Below are 18,298 nucleotides of genomic sequence, written 5' to 3'. Positions count from 1 at the left end.
TTTAACTCTGGACACTTTTACTACTATGACTTATAACATTATAAAGCATACTATCTTCTCGAGTGAAAGTACTACTCAGGCTCTAAAACACACTTCGTCATAAGGATCTCAATCGAAACAAGGTTTACAAAATGGAGGTTGGAAGTACATCTCATTTTTAGCTTGTACCCACAATTCATATGAATAAGAATGCATTCTTTCTAATATCAACATAATCTCACTCACAGGTTTATCTCAAGATACTCTATAGTCTTATGACTTTCTAGAGACTTTTGCTAAGAGTAATTCATCTATAAGGATATGGGCTTTACTTTTCATCTAATTTGACTATGACAGGTAGTCAAATAGATTTGAGAAATACACGTTTTTACCCCATATTGTAAGGTGGACTCGAGTGATATGAAATATCTCCCTCCAAGCCGTACATACGACTTTCATCGAATACGAATTTCCGCAGAATTCTATATGTTTCTATGATATCGAGTATGGAATACTGTTTACTCAATTTAAATTGAGTATCCGTTTCCCTCCCTTTCCTGCTAGGATTGGAAATCCTGTAAAAATAAACCTCTTTAAGAGGTCATTTCTTTGTACTTAATTTTTCTAAAACCTTTTTAAAATTTTTTTAAAAAATTGTTCTTCTCTTTTTTTCATGTAAAAAAACATATGAGAAGTACTTACTTCTCTTATTCTAACTCGTCTTAACTTCCTCGAAATTCAGTTTAAAACTGTAATATTTTGTTTAAAAGATTCTCAATGACAATTCAATGAATATGCATGAATAAGGTTCATGGTGAAATTATACGCATGAATGAATCAACTCAAGGATCTCAATAACAGTGTAGAAAATTCATTACTCAGATTTCAATAACTCATAACTGACGATTCTATTCATCTCAAGAATATTCAATTCATAGAGTTCATACTGAAATATAGACATGATCCAACAACCTCAAGAATCACAATGCATAATATATAGGAATTTAATAAGTAGGAATAAAATTTCTAAAAGAATCGAGAACTCAAGAACTAAAAATCAACTAATCTCAAGAAACTCAAATGTAAGGATAGAATCCAAAATTACCCTTTTATTGATTTGAAAGTAGATGTATGGAATGTAGAAGAACTAGTCTAAAACTATGTTAGCCTTACATACCTGGAAGAACGAGGTTTTTGGAAAAATCCATGGAACTCGAAGAACACTTCAACCTTAGTTTTTCTTCTCTTCGAACCTTGTTTTAATATCTTGAAGTGTTAATTAACGTAAAGTAATTGATTAACACTTTTTAAGACCTTAATTAGGTGTAAAAAATCGTGGTTTAGGCTTAGAATAAGGGTTCAAATGACGTAGTTTATCTACCAGATGTATAGAAGAATTACCAAAATGACCCCAACTTTTAAATTTTCAAGATACCTTAAAAGAGAGGTTTCACAGACACTTAAGGCATCACGGTCCATGAAATTTCACGGGCCGTATAGACAGACATAAAACTTTACTTGGCAGACAATGCTTCTTTAAAAGAGACATAACTTTTTACTCCAAACTCAAAATGAGGAAAATATGAGGGTATTGAAAAGACTCAATGACCTATAATATATAGGTCATGGGCCACCTGATTCATTATATTATGAGAGATATGATCGTTTGAAATTGACCCAAAACTTAAAAATTGATGGATGACTTGTACGGGCCCCCAAATGGACCGTATAAGCCACCACGGGCCGTCTAGGGTCCCGTCCAGGTGACCCTTCCTTGGCAGCCTTTGACGACTGGTCACACTGCCCTAAACGATTTGTGGTCCCCTAAACGGTCCTTATAGTGATACATGAAGGGTCCATGGACCATTTTGGGTTCGTGGAGTTTTCCGTTAATCCTCTTTGGCCTTTCTTAGTGTTCGAAGTTCTACACGAATGATCATAATTTTAAGAATAGAATTGCGTGGTGTTATAGAACTAATACCTGAATTGATTCAACTAACTGCCAATTTTATTTTGAAAATTTAAATTTCTATTTTTCGGTCGATGGCCGATTTTCCAAATGGATAAATCGATAACGTTTTTAAACTTAGGACTTTATTTTCCCTTTTTTAATTAGAAACCAACCCTAATTCATCCCTAATCATCCAATTACCTTTTAGATATCTACAAATAACTTCCCACTTCTTCATTTCTTCCCAATTCTGTGTTAAATTGCTATCAATCATTAACTCTAGTAATTTTAGGTTTTATTATGTTAAAATTTCAACATTTACGTGAATATTCCTCCTCTTCCTCCTGAGGAAAAATAAGTCTAGTGTGATGATAGTGCAAGCTGCTTACTGAAGATATGATTTAGTGTCTACTTTAATTATGGTGAAACATATAACCAAATATTTGCATTAAAATATATATTGACGATATCTTTTTTTTTTTTGCATAGGAATAGACACTCAGGTGCAAATGTTTCTTAAAATTTGAATTTGAATTTCTGTATGTTTACTTGTTTGTTGAGGTCAAAATTATCGAATTTTGTCTCAACCTATGAGGATGAATGCATACACAAATACCTTTTTCCAATTTGATTCAATTTATAGAGAACACCCAAAAATCTATGAACAGCCAAACAGGGATAGTTTGGGGCTTTTAGGAGTATGCATAGGGTTCTAATGTTTTAAAAAATAAATCAAAGTATTTTTTTTAAAAAAAATATACTACAATTTACTAATATATATAATATAACAATAAATCGTTACAAACAAAGATCGCCAAATTAATACTTGGCTAATAGAACTACAAATCATTTTACATGAAGACCTTTTGAGCCTAGCAAAAGTAATTATTTCTTTGTCTACTTTTGAAATTCATAATAAGAATAATATGAGGTCTATTAATTAGGAAACCAGAGAATGTACTGAGGGGAAATGAGGAGTCCTTAATTAAGAAGCCCTGCCTTAGTTAGATTTATAGGCTTACTGAGTGGGTCTATCATACTTCTTTGTTGTTTTTTTCGGTTGTTTTGTTTTTAAATGTTGGGCTAACTGTGGGTTGGGCCATGCTAGAGCAAGTGTAATGATGTGTAATGTGCTTTAGATTTTTTAATAAAACACGAAATTTGCCTAAAAAATAAGTGGTCTCTTTATTTACTTCCAATTTTTAAGCACGAATAACGTGGGGTTTCTGTTTGAATCAATGTTTTGAACACAAATAACATGTCGTTTTAAATGTTGTTAGAGTTTTAACACATATACCATGGATTTCTTTGACATCTTCTAGAAATTTAAAGACTAATAATAAGCTAGGGTCTCCTTGTCTGCTATCAATTTTTTTAATACAAAGAATTTGAGGTTTTCGTTTGCTCTTGATGTCTTAACGCAAAAATGTGGCTTTTTGCTTGATTTCGGAGTTTTTAACACAAATAGTACGAGTTCTCTTTATTTTCTTCTACAATCTAATACTTGTTACATCGAATAGGGTCTGTTTGTCTGTTTCTAGAGTTTTCAACACAAATAATGTTACCTCTTTCTCTACTTCAAAAGTTTTTAACACAAATAACATGGATGTTTGTTTGTTTTTGGATCTTTTAACAAAAATAATGCGTCTTTTTTTTTGCTTTCAGACTTATGAACACTACAAACATGGGGTCTCCTTATTTGGTTTTGAAATCTTTTAACACAAAAATATGTTGGGTTTGTCTAATTAACAAAAATGATGATCTTATTAGCTTCTAAAATAAACTTTTTTTTTAATAATAAATTCCAAATCTAAAAATATATTCTTAAATATTTCATCAAGGTAAAAATGACAATAATAATAATCAAGTGCGCACGGTTTTGTGAAGTTTTGTTTCTTACTTTTAAAAATAAAATAAGCAATCACACTTGTTTTCGCCAATTTTTTTTAGTTTTTTATTTTGAATAAATAATTGATAAAAATTGGTTGTGGTTGGTTGGTGTGCGAGAGATTTTCTTAATAAAGAATTTTTAAATAATGAGATTTTTGAACAAGGACAAATTTTTTATTTCATAAGGATCACCAAATTCAAGGAGAGCGGCTTAAGTATCTCATCAAGGTGCAAATAAAATGTGTATAATTCGTGACGATTTTATACAAGTGTTTGAACTTTTTGAGAAACTTGATTTATAGCAACAAAAGGCTAGAATCATACAATTTGAGATTGGACGTTAAACAAATATATTTAGTAAAACAATTGGAGTATTAATTTTTTCATTTACGTAACGTATTTTAATTTCTTCCTAGACGGAATCGACGTCTATGTCGTATTTTAAAGGCTTTCTAGACGGACTAGACACCTATGCCAAATCCACTAAGGTGAATGCACGTGATACATATAGAGCATATCTTAATAGGGATCCACATGGATTGAGTAAGACTATCAATGGACTGCACCAATACAATCTCATAGTGTTACAATAAGTTATAACTTATAACTAAATAGACAAATTAATTTATCTGTCAATGTTTTTTTATAAGAATTTGATTTTCAGATTATCCGGCCGTTGGGATAACAATCCAAAAGGCTCAATTGATCATATTTTAACCCCCCCCCCCAATTATTTTCCATCTCAATTGATCATATTTTAATCCCCCCCCCAATTATTTTTCATTTTAAAAATATTTAAAAACAAACCATATTCTTTATCATCCAATTACATTTTAAAAATATATAATTAGCTACTCCATCTTCACTTCTCTCTTATATTGCTATAAATTATGAACTTCACAATTTTTTTTTTTTATTAAATAGAATTTTCAATATTTACATGGATAAACTTTCTACTTGTTAAAGACGAGCAAAAAAAAGTCTCATGTGACGATATTTAAGAAATTAAATGACGATTTGATTCAATATCTACAATGTGATAAAACATATAAGCATAAATTCACATCGGACTATAGTGAGGATGTCATTTTTTTATCATGGGCACTTGCTTAGGCATAATCATTCAGTTTTAGATGCAAATCTTTCTTTAAATTTGATGTTTGAATCAGTTAACGTAAAATGGAAATTTTAGATTCGCAATTTTTTCTAAAATATAAATTTCAAATTTAATTGCATTGAATAACAAAATGTAATATATTACTATGTCACATTTGTTGTACATATATTGCATAATAACATAATAGATATTTTTATAAATAATATTAACATTATTAAACTACATAACCCAAAAAGTAGTATTTATAAAATGAGGCATACATCCGACATTAAAGTATTAGAATTGATAAATTTTTATTTTTTGTAATTGAAACTAATGAAATTAATAAAGTTGTTTTTACTGAATTGAAATTTCTACTAAAGATGATAAAGTTTTTAATGAATTATTATTGGGTTATCAATGTTTATACCCTCCACATCTTCAGGAACCAATTCAGCTGGAAAATCTTCTCTTAGACTATGAATTTTGAATTCGATTTTGTCAGAGTTTCACTTTGAGAGTTCAAACACAAGTCCATCCCCTTCTTTTTGATTGTTATCATCCGCAAAAATTTTCTATCCAGTACTAAATTTGTATTTAGTTTTAACTCCAACATGAAACAAAATCCACTTATTTCCACCATAAGTAAGGATTGAAGGGGCTCTAGCAAAAGGAATCTCTTTGTTAATTTTCTTGAGTAAGTAGTGTCAAATATTCAAAAACAATTTACCAAAATAAAAGTCAAGAATCAAGAAAAAACCAAAGTGTCCAGCTCTAATCTCTCTCTCTCTCTCTTTATATATATATATATATATATATACATATATATATATATATATATATATATATATTGTGTGTGTGTGAAACGGAACATTAAGCTTGAAACCTAGAACATCTAATCTTGAATGTACCACCCCAAAACTAAAATTCTCCCCCCCCCCCCGATATTTTGTAACACTCTGGAAAATGTTATGTTGAACTAGAGCCTGAACGTAAGGATAAATTTAATAAAAAAAATGACCCTAAGTTTGTAAACCATCTAAGAATTTTAGGGGGTTTAGGAGTCAAGGCCTAATAGAGAAGTGCCAAGCAAAAGGAGCAAGCAAAGGACAAAAGTCAAGGCTGCCCCAAACTTGGAGCTACTAACTCAAGGCTCCACAGTCACTATCACGGATCATGGTCAAGACCACAGTCAGTGAAAGGCTTCATGGAGTTTCCTTGGCCAAGAGAGAGGAGCCCCAAGTGTCCTAGACACTGCCACGACCCTCACGAGGGGACCAACGGTCGTTGTTATCTCCACGACTTGTGAGGTGGGTCATGAGACTCCATTATTTTTTTTATTGGAAATGGGGAATTTAGGGGAGGTATTGCCCAAAGCACCTGGCACCATAACGGGTTGTGGTGAACTTGATGAGGGGAATGGGGGATCGTGAACATGACTTAGTTTTTGTAGGAATTTGCAAGCTTGAAGAGGCTATCGCCTGAATCCTCACTACAAGCACCACGGGTCAAGGTGGTCCATGTGGCTCGTGAACCTGGACAAGTTCTTTTAATGAAGGTAAGTTTAGTTTTTTACTTTTAAGTCCAATTAATGTGGGGTGTTTTGGGTATATTAGATGGTAAAATTTAAATAGGGTTTTAAGTCTTTTTCATCCATTTACAAGACTCAAACTCAAAAACCAAAAATACTCTCCCAAACCCAATCCTCTCAAATTTATCTCTCTACAAATTTCCTCCATTGAAAAACACCAAAAGCTTCAAGGAAAGGGTTCAAGCTCCAAGATTTGCATCTCAATTTAGTGGTAAAGCTTCAAATAAGGTTTGAGAACTTTCACTCATGGGATTTCTTTTCCCATGAATCCCTTCCTATACAATTTTTGAAAATGAGAATTTGTTCAAAATTAGGGTTTTGATTCTAACCTTAGGTTGTTCTCAAAAACATTTTATTTATGTTGTTCCTCCTATATTATAATGAAATTGACATTGATTAGGGGTTTTATTTCTAAATTTCCCTTGAACCCATGTGTTTTCCCCGTGCCCCCAACTTTATTAAAGTATGATGTGTTTCTTTATGAATTATAAGTATGTGGGATAATATGTATGTGGATTTAGTAATTTATCTTGTTTATATGCTTACAGTAGTAATTCTAAGTGTTATTTCATGATATGATCTATGACCCTTCAAGGGTAAATTGTAAATGTTTAATCTTTAATTATGGCCTTGAAGGTAATGCATAAAGGTAATCCTATGTGCAAGATTATTACATATGAATGGTTTGATCCATTTGAAAGGTGGAGGTGCTTACATTTTTGTATATATATATGAAGTTATGTTCTACTTGAAATATTAAAATCCAATGACTAAGGAGTGGGATATGGTATTGTTGAAAGACTAGTTTCCTTTACTTTTAGACATGAATTAATTGTCTTTGATGATTATATGATGATTTTAAGGTGAAAGGTAGTTCTCACCATGTTGAATCATGAGCTATGTGTGTGTTGGGTTGAATGAAGGGTAATGTACTCATTCACATACGAAATTACAATTCACTTTAACTATGTATAAGTTAGAGAATAATGCTTAGCATCGCGCAATCTAATAATAAATGAGGTAGAGACCTTCCCACTAGTTTAAGTCGGGCGTTCTACATATGATGTAATGATATGGAAACTCTCCCGCTAGTTGAATTAGCCGAGTTTCTAGAAGTAACCTTCCTATCCCACAACTATGTACCCGCATAAGTCTTAGCTAGTGGATCTACATTATATATATATATGTTTAGTTCTACATTAGGCAAGTAGAACAACTTCTATCGGTGTGTGGTTATATGTCATTGGATTCCATGTAGATCTCATGGTCTATGTCGGTTAAGGCAATTCTCCCTCTACAATAAGATAATGCATATGAATTGAACCAAACTTGTGATTTCTTGATAAGTCTACTTCGTAGGAGTGGGTGTATGTAACTTCACTCTTTTCAGTGCAGAAGTATTCTTTGACAGAGAATATGGGTGGGTCCATAATGCTATGGTAAGACATGAAGGTATGATATACGTTGATTGGGTTGTTTTTAGGAAATGACTCTCCTTATGTATATGTGATGAACATGGTTATTTAGTTATGTATGAATGTGGATTATGATGGGATCTAATGTTGATATGTGTAACTAAGGTGCTTCTGAATGGATACTTAGTATATTTGGTATTATGGGATGCGAACTATGCATTGCACAAGTATGCTTTTAGGGTTGCTAAGGTGATTGTTCTACTATGTTATGAAAAATCGTATGAGAATGCTATTACGACTTGTCTTATGTCCTTATGTGCATAAATGATTTTCCAACTGAATAAATGTCTTATTTTCACTAAAATTTATTTTTTAGCATAATTAAGTATTTCTATGCATGTTTCCATACTTAGTGCTTTTGTACTAACTCATTCTCTTCTACATCTCCTATGAATGTATGTTCAGACCGTTGAGGTGATCTTAGTCCATTCTTGAAGAAAACTTGGGTTGCTACCTCCAAGCTTTGGTGAGTCCTCAATTCTGACTATGCGATGTTATTGATTCTAGTTCTAGTTTACTTTCCTTGTTAAGGACTATACTGTATTTACTTATGATAAAACTTATTATTGATGTAAGGGTGAGTCCTAACTTTCGTGCTTTTATTTTTAGATGCTCTAATGATACAAGTCTAGATTCCTATTTTTCATATATAAAGAAAGTTGTACTTTTATAGTAAACATGTTTAGTTTTCCGCATTAATTTTATGTCTTATCGAATGATGGTTAAGGGCTTGTGTGAGACTTCTTCGGAGCCAAGTGCGTTGTGTCACTCCTAGGGTGTAGCCCCAGTCGTGACATATTCAATAACAATGAGATTTATACTATTGAAATAAGAAAAAGAAAAACTATTTAGAAGTGAAATATCTCTTATTCATAAAAATGAAATTCTTACTAAAAAAGTTTGTTGAGGGTAGGAAATCATTTCTCCATCCTGTAACGACCCTACAAATGAAATAGGGTTATATATAGCCTAACAAGGGATTTATGAGTTAATAAGGTGTTACTATAATGAATACTAAGTCAGTTTGTGGAGTTTGAAATTTAAAACGTCTAAGGACGACCAAGACGTCCGGAAATTAGTCTTGAGCGTGTGCTAGTGTGTCCTTATATGTTGTATGTGTTTTTATGTGTTGTTTGTAGTCTAAAATAATTGGGGATGACCCTGAAACCTATATGACCATATTTAGGGTCTAAAATGTCCGGTTATGGTTCCCTAAGGACCACTCTAGTGGTTCTTGAGGAGGAACCAACCTTGGGCAAACAAGCTACCCAATGCAGCAGCAAATTGTGCATAGATTAAACAAGTCCGCGTTGCGGACATGATTCACCAAGGGAAACTTTTTTGGTCCATGTCAAGGACTCTACTGTGCAAAAAATTATTTTGAAAAATCTTGAGGGAACGACTCTGCGACGCGGACTTGTTCCCCGATGATAATTCCAAGATTTTAAGTTAAGTTTGACTTGTCTAAAAAGGTCAAATTAATGTAGGGGTATTTTGAGTATTTTGGGGGTGAATTATATACTGAATTTAGATTATTCTACACCCATTACCCTAATCAAAAACCCAACCCTCAATTAGAATCAAAAAATTATAAGCTCTCCATTCTCTCTAAAATTCTCTCTCTAGTAACATCCTCACCAAGGTCTCAAGCATAATTTCGTGGGATTTCTTTAATTAATGTTTGATGATTTCATCCTTGACTCTTCTTCCATTCAAGGAGAGAATTTCAAAGGCTTTCCAAAGATGTTAGAAAATATAGAAATTCCTTTTTTTTTATTCTAAGCATATTTTCTTGCATGAAAAAATTTAAATCAATGTTTTGTAAAGTAATTGATGTTAATTGAATGTTTTAAGATGAAAAACTCGATGAACCCATGTATTCCTTAAATTCGTAATATTGACTCTAAAGTGGGTGAATTTATCATGGCTTGATCTAAGTGAATTCATGTGTAGATTGTATTGGGCTACTGAATAATGTTAAAATCATGATAGAATTGTTTATAACCTGCCTTATAACGATGTCATTCATATTTTATGTTGTTGGATCATTGATATGGATAGGTTTTTGTCTTAGTATTGTGTACATGACTAATGGTAAGAGCCTTTGTAAAGTGAATGTGTTGAAAAGTCTAAGGAATGGTGATGATGATGATAGGGAGGTAATGAGTTGACCTAATTCCTCTATTTAGTATAGAATTTATAATGAATTGTATTGATTGATATGGTTCACTTATGATGGCGGTGTCTATGTGTTATAATTGTTATGAACATGACCTTGTCGGCATTATTATGTGAAGTAATGTGATCATGTAGAAGATGTTATGGCTTATATGAATATGTAAAGTGAAGGATGATATGATATCTGTGTGATATAATATAGAGTGAAGTTATTAAGTGAAGTACTCTAGTAATGGCTATATGATATTTTATGAGATTTAATGTTATGATGATTCACCAATTGATGATATATGATGATGAAGGACTAAGAAATGTAATAATATTGCATCTTTTGTGGTAGAATTATTCTCCCTACATGGTACTTCAATGTTATTGAATATGTAATACGATGATGTTCTGTCTTGATCGATAGACTTAGGTCCCTCTACTTGATATATGAAAGTTATGTGAATGTGAACTCTTCACTTAGTTGGATTAGGCCTCTTTGTCATGTATATGAATGAATGAATGATGAATGAAAGTCTAGCATCGGTAGACCTAAGATGGTGCCCTTCTAGAGGATTAATAAATAGGACCTTGAATAAGAAAAGAAGGTCAAGAGCATAGAACCTTTAATATAGAAAAGAAGGTTAATAGAAGTCTTAAAGTAAAAGACCGTAATGATATCCTTCTTGAGTGGAATGATGACTTAGGTATAGGTTGGCTAGAATTACATGAATCAATTTCTAAAGATGTCATAAGAGCTATCCTAATAGTCCTTGGTAGGCAGACCTAGTGGATCCATCCTTGGAAAGAAAAAGTGTAAAGAGTTGGTACGTCATAGTAATAGTACTACTCTAATACACTTAGTGAATTATTACTCTATGAAAATAAAGGCAAAGCACCGACTGAATATTATTGTCCTAGTACATCTACTTAAGATGATACTATAGTACAAACAATTTCTTGATATTCCTTAACCATGTGCCAACATGGGATGTGTCATAGTTCTACCCTTGGCAAGTAGAACACCCTATTCAGAGTAGGGTAACTTCAGAAACTATACCTAGCTAGTATCTATGTCAGTTAGTGCCTATTGTCATCATGTTTGATGTACACTCTAGTTATTGGATAGGTTCCACAACGTATAGGAAGTGGAATGAGATGTTATCTACACATGGCACAAGTAGGATTTTAAGATGCTAGAATGGGTTCCCTAGGTGTTTCCCACTACTATTATATGAAGTCCGATAATACTTTGATTGTATCTTAATTGGCTTAATGAAGATGGTTGACTTAGGCCTCATTTGTTTGCACTTAAGAGAGGTCTGAATCTTAATCATTCAAATTCATCCTATTAAGTACGTTTGGTTTTTAGGTCAGAATCTGAATTATTAAGATTCAGCCAATTAAGTTCATTTGTTTTATTTTTTAAAAAAACTCTTAATGGGTCTGATGAAGTCTAAATGAACCAGATCTATAGGAGACTCTTGACAACACTCAGACTCGTTTAATAAGTTATCAAAAAATAAATCATCGTTTCTCTACTTTAAGCGTGCCTTTTTATCTCATAACTAAAAACTTTCTTGCTCTCGTTTCTAAATCAAACACCATTTTCCCCCTCTTGAACTGGTAAGTTTTTATAAATTCATCAATATTTTTTATATTTATAATTTTCTTGTGTTGACTGTGTCTAGAACACTATTGGTATATTGACATATATCAAGGTTTTTGAATGAAAAAAATTGTACTACAAAATCATGATTATTAAAAAAAACATTATTCAAAAGTGATATATTTTGTTGAACAAAAAATATATCACTTTTGATTATTTTTTTTTAATAATCATGATTTGGAAGTACAATTTTTTTCATTCAAAAACATTGATAAATGTCAATATACCAAAAGTGTTCTAGACACAGTCAATACAAGAAAATTATTAATATAAAAAAAATTGACGAATTTATAAAAACTTACCAGTTCAAGAGGGGAAAATGGTGTTTGATGGAGAAAAGAGAGCAAGAAAGTTTTTAATTATGAAATAAAAAGGCACGCTTAAAGCAGTGAAACGATGATTTATTAGTTGATAACTTATTAAATGAGTCTGAATGTTGTCAAGAGTCTCCCACAGATCTGGTTCATTTAAAAATTTTCAGACCCATTAAGAAATTTTTAAAAAAATAAAACAAATGAACTTAATGGGATGAACCTTAATAATTCAGATTCTGACCTAAAAACCAAACGTACTTAATAGTAATTTTGAGTTTACTCCAACTTTTAATCATTCCAGAAACTGAAAAATTTCTCTATAATTTGTAGAAGAAATCATTCCATGTCTTCTGTGCACCTCTTCCTCTTTTGAAGGTAACTTTCCTGGGATTCCTTGATAACAATATGTCTACTAGATGTTTTATATGCCTGTTAGCAGTTGTTACTGTTTTAGACATGCATTATGCATTTTTGATGCATTTTGTGTGAATTAACAACTAATTTGAGGGGGATAATGCACCTAATGTATTTAATAATATGTTTCTCAGAGATGTAATTGAAAATTTTGTATTCTATTGATGTTGAATGGAACATGTATACAATTAAAGTGTTTATGAGCTTTTTAAATAGTCAAGTGATTCCATTATACACATGTCAAGATGTATAATCTTTTAAATATATTTGGAATCTACAATGATGCTTGAAAATAAAGCTTACTTTTATATTATACTCTCTTACGCTAATACCACAGAAGAATCACACAACGAAACATAAAGTACAAATACCGATTAAAGTAATAACATGTTTTGACGGTTTTTTAATGATACTATAACTTAAAAAAAAATGTACTCCAATGTCAGATCTTGATGGATGGAAAAACAAGTGATAACAGAATACTGTGAATAAAATACTATTTCTCAATTTTCAACTAATTTGAATTTTTGAGGTATGCGTATGTTGTGTTCTTCATATAAAAGTCAGTGATGCATCTACCTTTTTTTAATCCAAAAATACAAGAAATGACTTGCTTTTGTTCAAAAACTTTATGGGAATGTGGTGCCTTCACTTTCTTAAAATTATCTACTTAAGAGGTTTCATTCAAGCTATCATACTTAGCACTTGGTTTGTACTAGATGTGGTGATACTAGAACAAGGATTCTCAAATGACCTCACAACCTACTTATGAGATATGAGTATTCAATGTCTATTCATTGGGCAAGTTTTCTCCATTGCCTCTTTCCCATCTTAGTCTGTAATCTTGAGCTTAAAGTTATCTAATACTCATATTTTTAGATTCTAATTGAGGATTTTCAATAGTTCTTGAGATTCTCTTTTGCTAATTTAGGAGAATGACATATATATATATATATATATATATATATTAAATCTTTATACCTTTCTTATCTAGTATTATGAAGTAGTTGTGTGTTCTCTTATTTTTAATATATATTATTCGTTGTTGCTTCCCTCCTGTATCTCTTGCTCTTTTCCTGTCATATTCTTCTAGCAGTTCTGTTTCCAAAACATCTCTTTTTAGCCGAGGGTCTATAGGAAATCATCTCTATAGCAACTCATAATATTACAAATACTCAAAATTGTCCTTTTTAACTGATGGAAAAAAGAATTTTTCACAGAAAAACTGGAGCAATAAGAAATCAATAACGCATGTATTATTACACATCTTCATACATATGGGATTAAACAAATCGATTGATGAAAAAGGCGATCAGAGAGTGCATGAACCTATTTCAATTAAATAAGGGGAAAGGAAACAGAAAAGAGATGAATTTTCAAATTCAAAAAAAGAATACCTAGTGAGAGAGTAGGAATTAAGACAAGGACAGTACATAGATTACCTGGTAAGGACGAGAGAGACGAGTTCGCTCCATGTCCGATGAGGAAGAGAGGTTTGCCCTAATTCATATGGGTGAATTTGGAGGATGAGGAAGAGAGGTTTGCCCTAATTTTTATGGGTGAATTTGTTGGTAAGGGGATATAATCGGAAATAAACGTTAGGAATAATATATATTAATTAAAAATTATATAGTAGATTTAAATTTTAATATCTAGTATTTATATTTTTTTTCCTGGCAAATGCCCAAATGCCGATAATACTCAAATGTAGGGAGCATTTAGCGGCAATTTATTCATTACCTCTAAACTAGTGTCCCTTAATGTTGTTTTTGTATTAGTGTGCAAGCCTTAGTTAATTTATAATATTGACCAGTATCTTACATTTTTGGAGTGTTATTTGGATGTGTTTAAATAATATTAGCTAGAGGGTTGTGCCATTTAAGCATTCAGGTCTCTTTTTGTGTTTTTTGGTAGATAAAGAAATGAGACATTGCAACCTGACTGTCTTAAGTTACTACATTGTGATGAGACCGAGAGAAGACAAACAATAGATCAAGTAAGCAATTTCTTCATTCATAGCGTTCTAACTCTGTTTTGACATATTTTTTGGTAAAACCTTTCTATTGTCACTCAAGCGCATGGTCTACTGCATAGTGTATTTAAATGATCTACTTGATAGTGTTTTTTGGAACAATCATACTAAGTGAGATAAAAATATGCTCTATAATCATATGTGGGATGCTCATATTATGAGAGGTATATCAGAATGAACTTTTTAGTTCCTTGATAAACCATAGGGAACTTATTTCAGTTTCTCTATCAAAAGTTACTTCAATTGTGATATCAAATGGTCATGACTATAGTAGTTTATGATCTTACCAAAAAACTGAATATAGTAATTTTTTATTAGGCATTTCTCCTAGATAATGTTTTAAAAAGTTAAAGCCTATGTAAATGCTTCCCTCTCATTGCACAACACATTAAGAAACGGAAGCCTCAACGTTTGACTTCTTAGGGAGTTCAATATCAATTATCCCCTCTCAAAGAAATCTCTCCCTTCTCAGATACATTGATCTCATTAAGAAAGGTATTATTCAAAATTCGTCACCTATGTATCCTCATTTTTGCTGATGTATCCGAAATCTTATACGTTTAAGGGACTTTTGTAGAATTTTTATAAAGTTGTGATATACATTTTTGCTGCAAGACCTGTATATCAGCCTCCAAATTTGTATGTTGGCGTCCATTTTTCTTCAATTGACTAAAGAATGGACTCGAGGGGAGAGTTTAGGGCATCCATGGCCCCTTGGCATGCAAATAAGGATATTCTGAGTCCAACTAGACTCTCATGGCATTCTATAAACAAAAAATTTGACAGTTAATCAGGCATAGACGTTGTATTTACTCATTTATCCTTAACCATACACTCATTATCAATCATAAGCTCATAAGGAAGCAAACAAAATAACAACAATCTTATGAGATAAAAAACGACAATCCAAAGTAATATTTAAATATTTGGCAGCTTATAAGAACAAATAAATGAAACCATTTTCAAGAGGTGGGCTTCATACTGTACATCATCAATCTATTTGATTCATACAACCTTGATCTTTAAGGAGAATAAGCAAATATTGCATGAGATTTACAAAAATTATGCAATAATATGATTAAACACAACTGGAAAGTATTGGAGTATAATACTCAACCAGATATATTCTAAAACTATGAAAAAACATGGGGACGATTTGATCAAAACATAGCTTGAACTAGATCAATAACGCAACAACATATTTTATCAGCAAGAGGAGTAACACTTAACTATATTCAAATGATTAAACAGCAAATCGGTATCCCCATTAAGGAAACAATCAGAAAGTAAATAACAACAATATAATCAAAATCTAAAACTTAAACAACAAAAACACGACATAAAGATGAAGTTAATAAAAGGAAAGGGATATTATCTTTTTTCGAGCAGCGACTAGAACAACAAGCAAGATGAGAGATTTTCAACGCCACAAATTAGCTCAAAATAAACTTTAAACCTCTCTATCCTCTTAAATTATTTTCTACAAATACTTTGTATGTATATTCTTTATTCTGTCCCCCCTTTCTCCTGTTTTCGTTTTACCTTCTCCCTCTTATATGCTTCAAAACAATATTATTTACATAAAATATTCAACTAGAAAAATAAAATATTATGAGATGATTTTCAAATATTCATAAAATGTTCAAATATAGACATAATTATGTAAAAATTATAAAAAGTGACAAAACTATTTAAATAACTTGCAAACTTTTTTATTTTATATTTTAAATATTCGAAAACTAGTTATTTTAAATTATTGAAGATTGAAGAAACTTGATGATAAATCTATATTCTAAAGGATTAAAATTCGATTTCAACACTGCAGGCTTTTCTTTTTCACTAAGAATTACATTGAAGTCTTCGCCAATTGCCCCAGGTAATAGATTCTCTTGAGAAATTTCTTTAATTTTTTCTCATAATTCCAACCTCTCCAAAACATTGATGTAATGAGACATAATTTGTCGTTCATTCTAAAATTCTTTTGTATGCTTTTTTTTGTCCCGTAACTCAGTCTTGTTTTGTTGAGTGTTATTCGCTTTCTTTTTGTCGTTACCTATCTTCTATGATTTTCTTTCCTCCTCATTGATATTTTCCATAAGTTTGTCTATTATCTCCTTCTTTGGGTGTAGTTCAGGATGTTATGCATGGTTTTAACAAACTCAAGTCCAAAGTAACGGTTTCCAACCTCTCAACTATATTAACAAGACTAGAGTTCATGCTACACCCTCAAAATGAGCTAAGGTAGCTAGAGACTCACATGTCCCTAAAAAGGTTAAATAGGTTAATTAATTGTTTTATAGTTTGCATAATTGATTTCAAGTCGTTTAGAGGTCAAACGTCTAAGAACGTCGAGACGTTCGAAAGTTGGTCTTTAGACGTGCTAGCGAGTCCTTGTATGTTTGCCTTGTTGTTATGTGTTGTTTGGAGTTTACAAGCAGCGTAGTTTACCCTAGTATCAGAATAAGCATGTTAAGGGTCAAACCGTCATGGTATGACCTCCCAAGGATCGCCCTAGGGATCCACGAAGGGACCCCAAACTTTGGCCAAGCAGGCTGCCCAAGGCAGCAGAATTTGTGCTTTGGTGAAACCCAAGCGCGCCTCACCATTATATCACACGTCACTATCCAAAGTTAATTTCAAATAACATGCGGGAAAAGCTCTGCGACGCGGACTTGTTCCTCAAAAAAGATTCCAAAACTAAAAGCTGAGTTTGACATGTCTAAAAGTCCTAATAAATATGGGGTGTTTTTGTAACTTATGGGGACTTTTATTAGTTGATTTTTAGACCTATTTAACACATTTCCGAATCCAAAACCCCAAAACCCATTAAGAAACCAAAATCCCCAAAAATCTCATCTTTTCCAAATTCTCCTAAAACCTCTATTGAATACCAAGCTCAAGAACAAGCTATGGAGTTGGATTCTTGGATCTTTCTTATCCAATCCTTCTTCCATCAATAAGTTATGGTATTCTTCATCCCTATATAACAATTTATCTATGGATTCCTTTCAGAAGTTTTCAAAAGAGGATTCTATGTTGAAAATCCTATTTTTTAATCTAGCCATGAGTTCATTCTCAAATTGTTTTCAAAAGAATTCTAATAATAGAATAAATGTTTAGTTACTGATTTTATAATGAATTTTTATCAAATTTTATGAAGAACACATGATCCTCCTAATTTCTCATATTCGCCCATAATGTGGGTCTTGTGATCTTGATTTCATGCTTATAGAATTGGGATTAGATTGTATTGAATTACTTATTTATATAACTAACTATATCAATTGAATATGAATTTTGGGGGAGTGATCAAAGATGATCATTAACTTGGAGATTTGTTAATTTGACCAATTTCTTCTAATTATCCTAGATTGTACATTGAATTTTGTTTATTGGTATGGTCCACTTATGGTGGCGGTGTTTATATTCTTGTACATGTTTATGTATTATGATCATGGACTTGAAGACATTAGATGCGACATGAATTAAAATAATGATTTGCATACTTAGGAAGTTCAAGGATTTAGCCTTGATTCTAATATCATGTTTTAAGTAAATTGATGTTATCTGACGTATATGAGTAGCCTCCCACACTATTTGCATGATTTAGGTTTATGGATGATGTTATGTATATATGTGATTATCATGTTAGGGTTAGGTGTGGTCTAAGATGGCTAATGTTGATGAATACTCTTATAGCATGACCCTGACCTATATGAATAAT

This window comes from Solanum lycopersicum, chromosome 1 (genome assembly GCF_036512215.1).
Source record: "Solanum lycopersicum chromosome 1, SLM_r2.1".
Taxonomy (NCBI): domain Eukaryota; kingdom Viridiplantae; phylum Streptophyta; class Magnoliopsida; order Solanales; family Solanaceae; genus Solanum; species Solanum lycopersicum.
Note: the sequence above shows the minus strand (reverse complement) of the source record.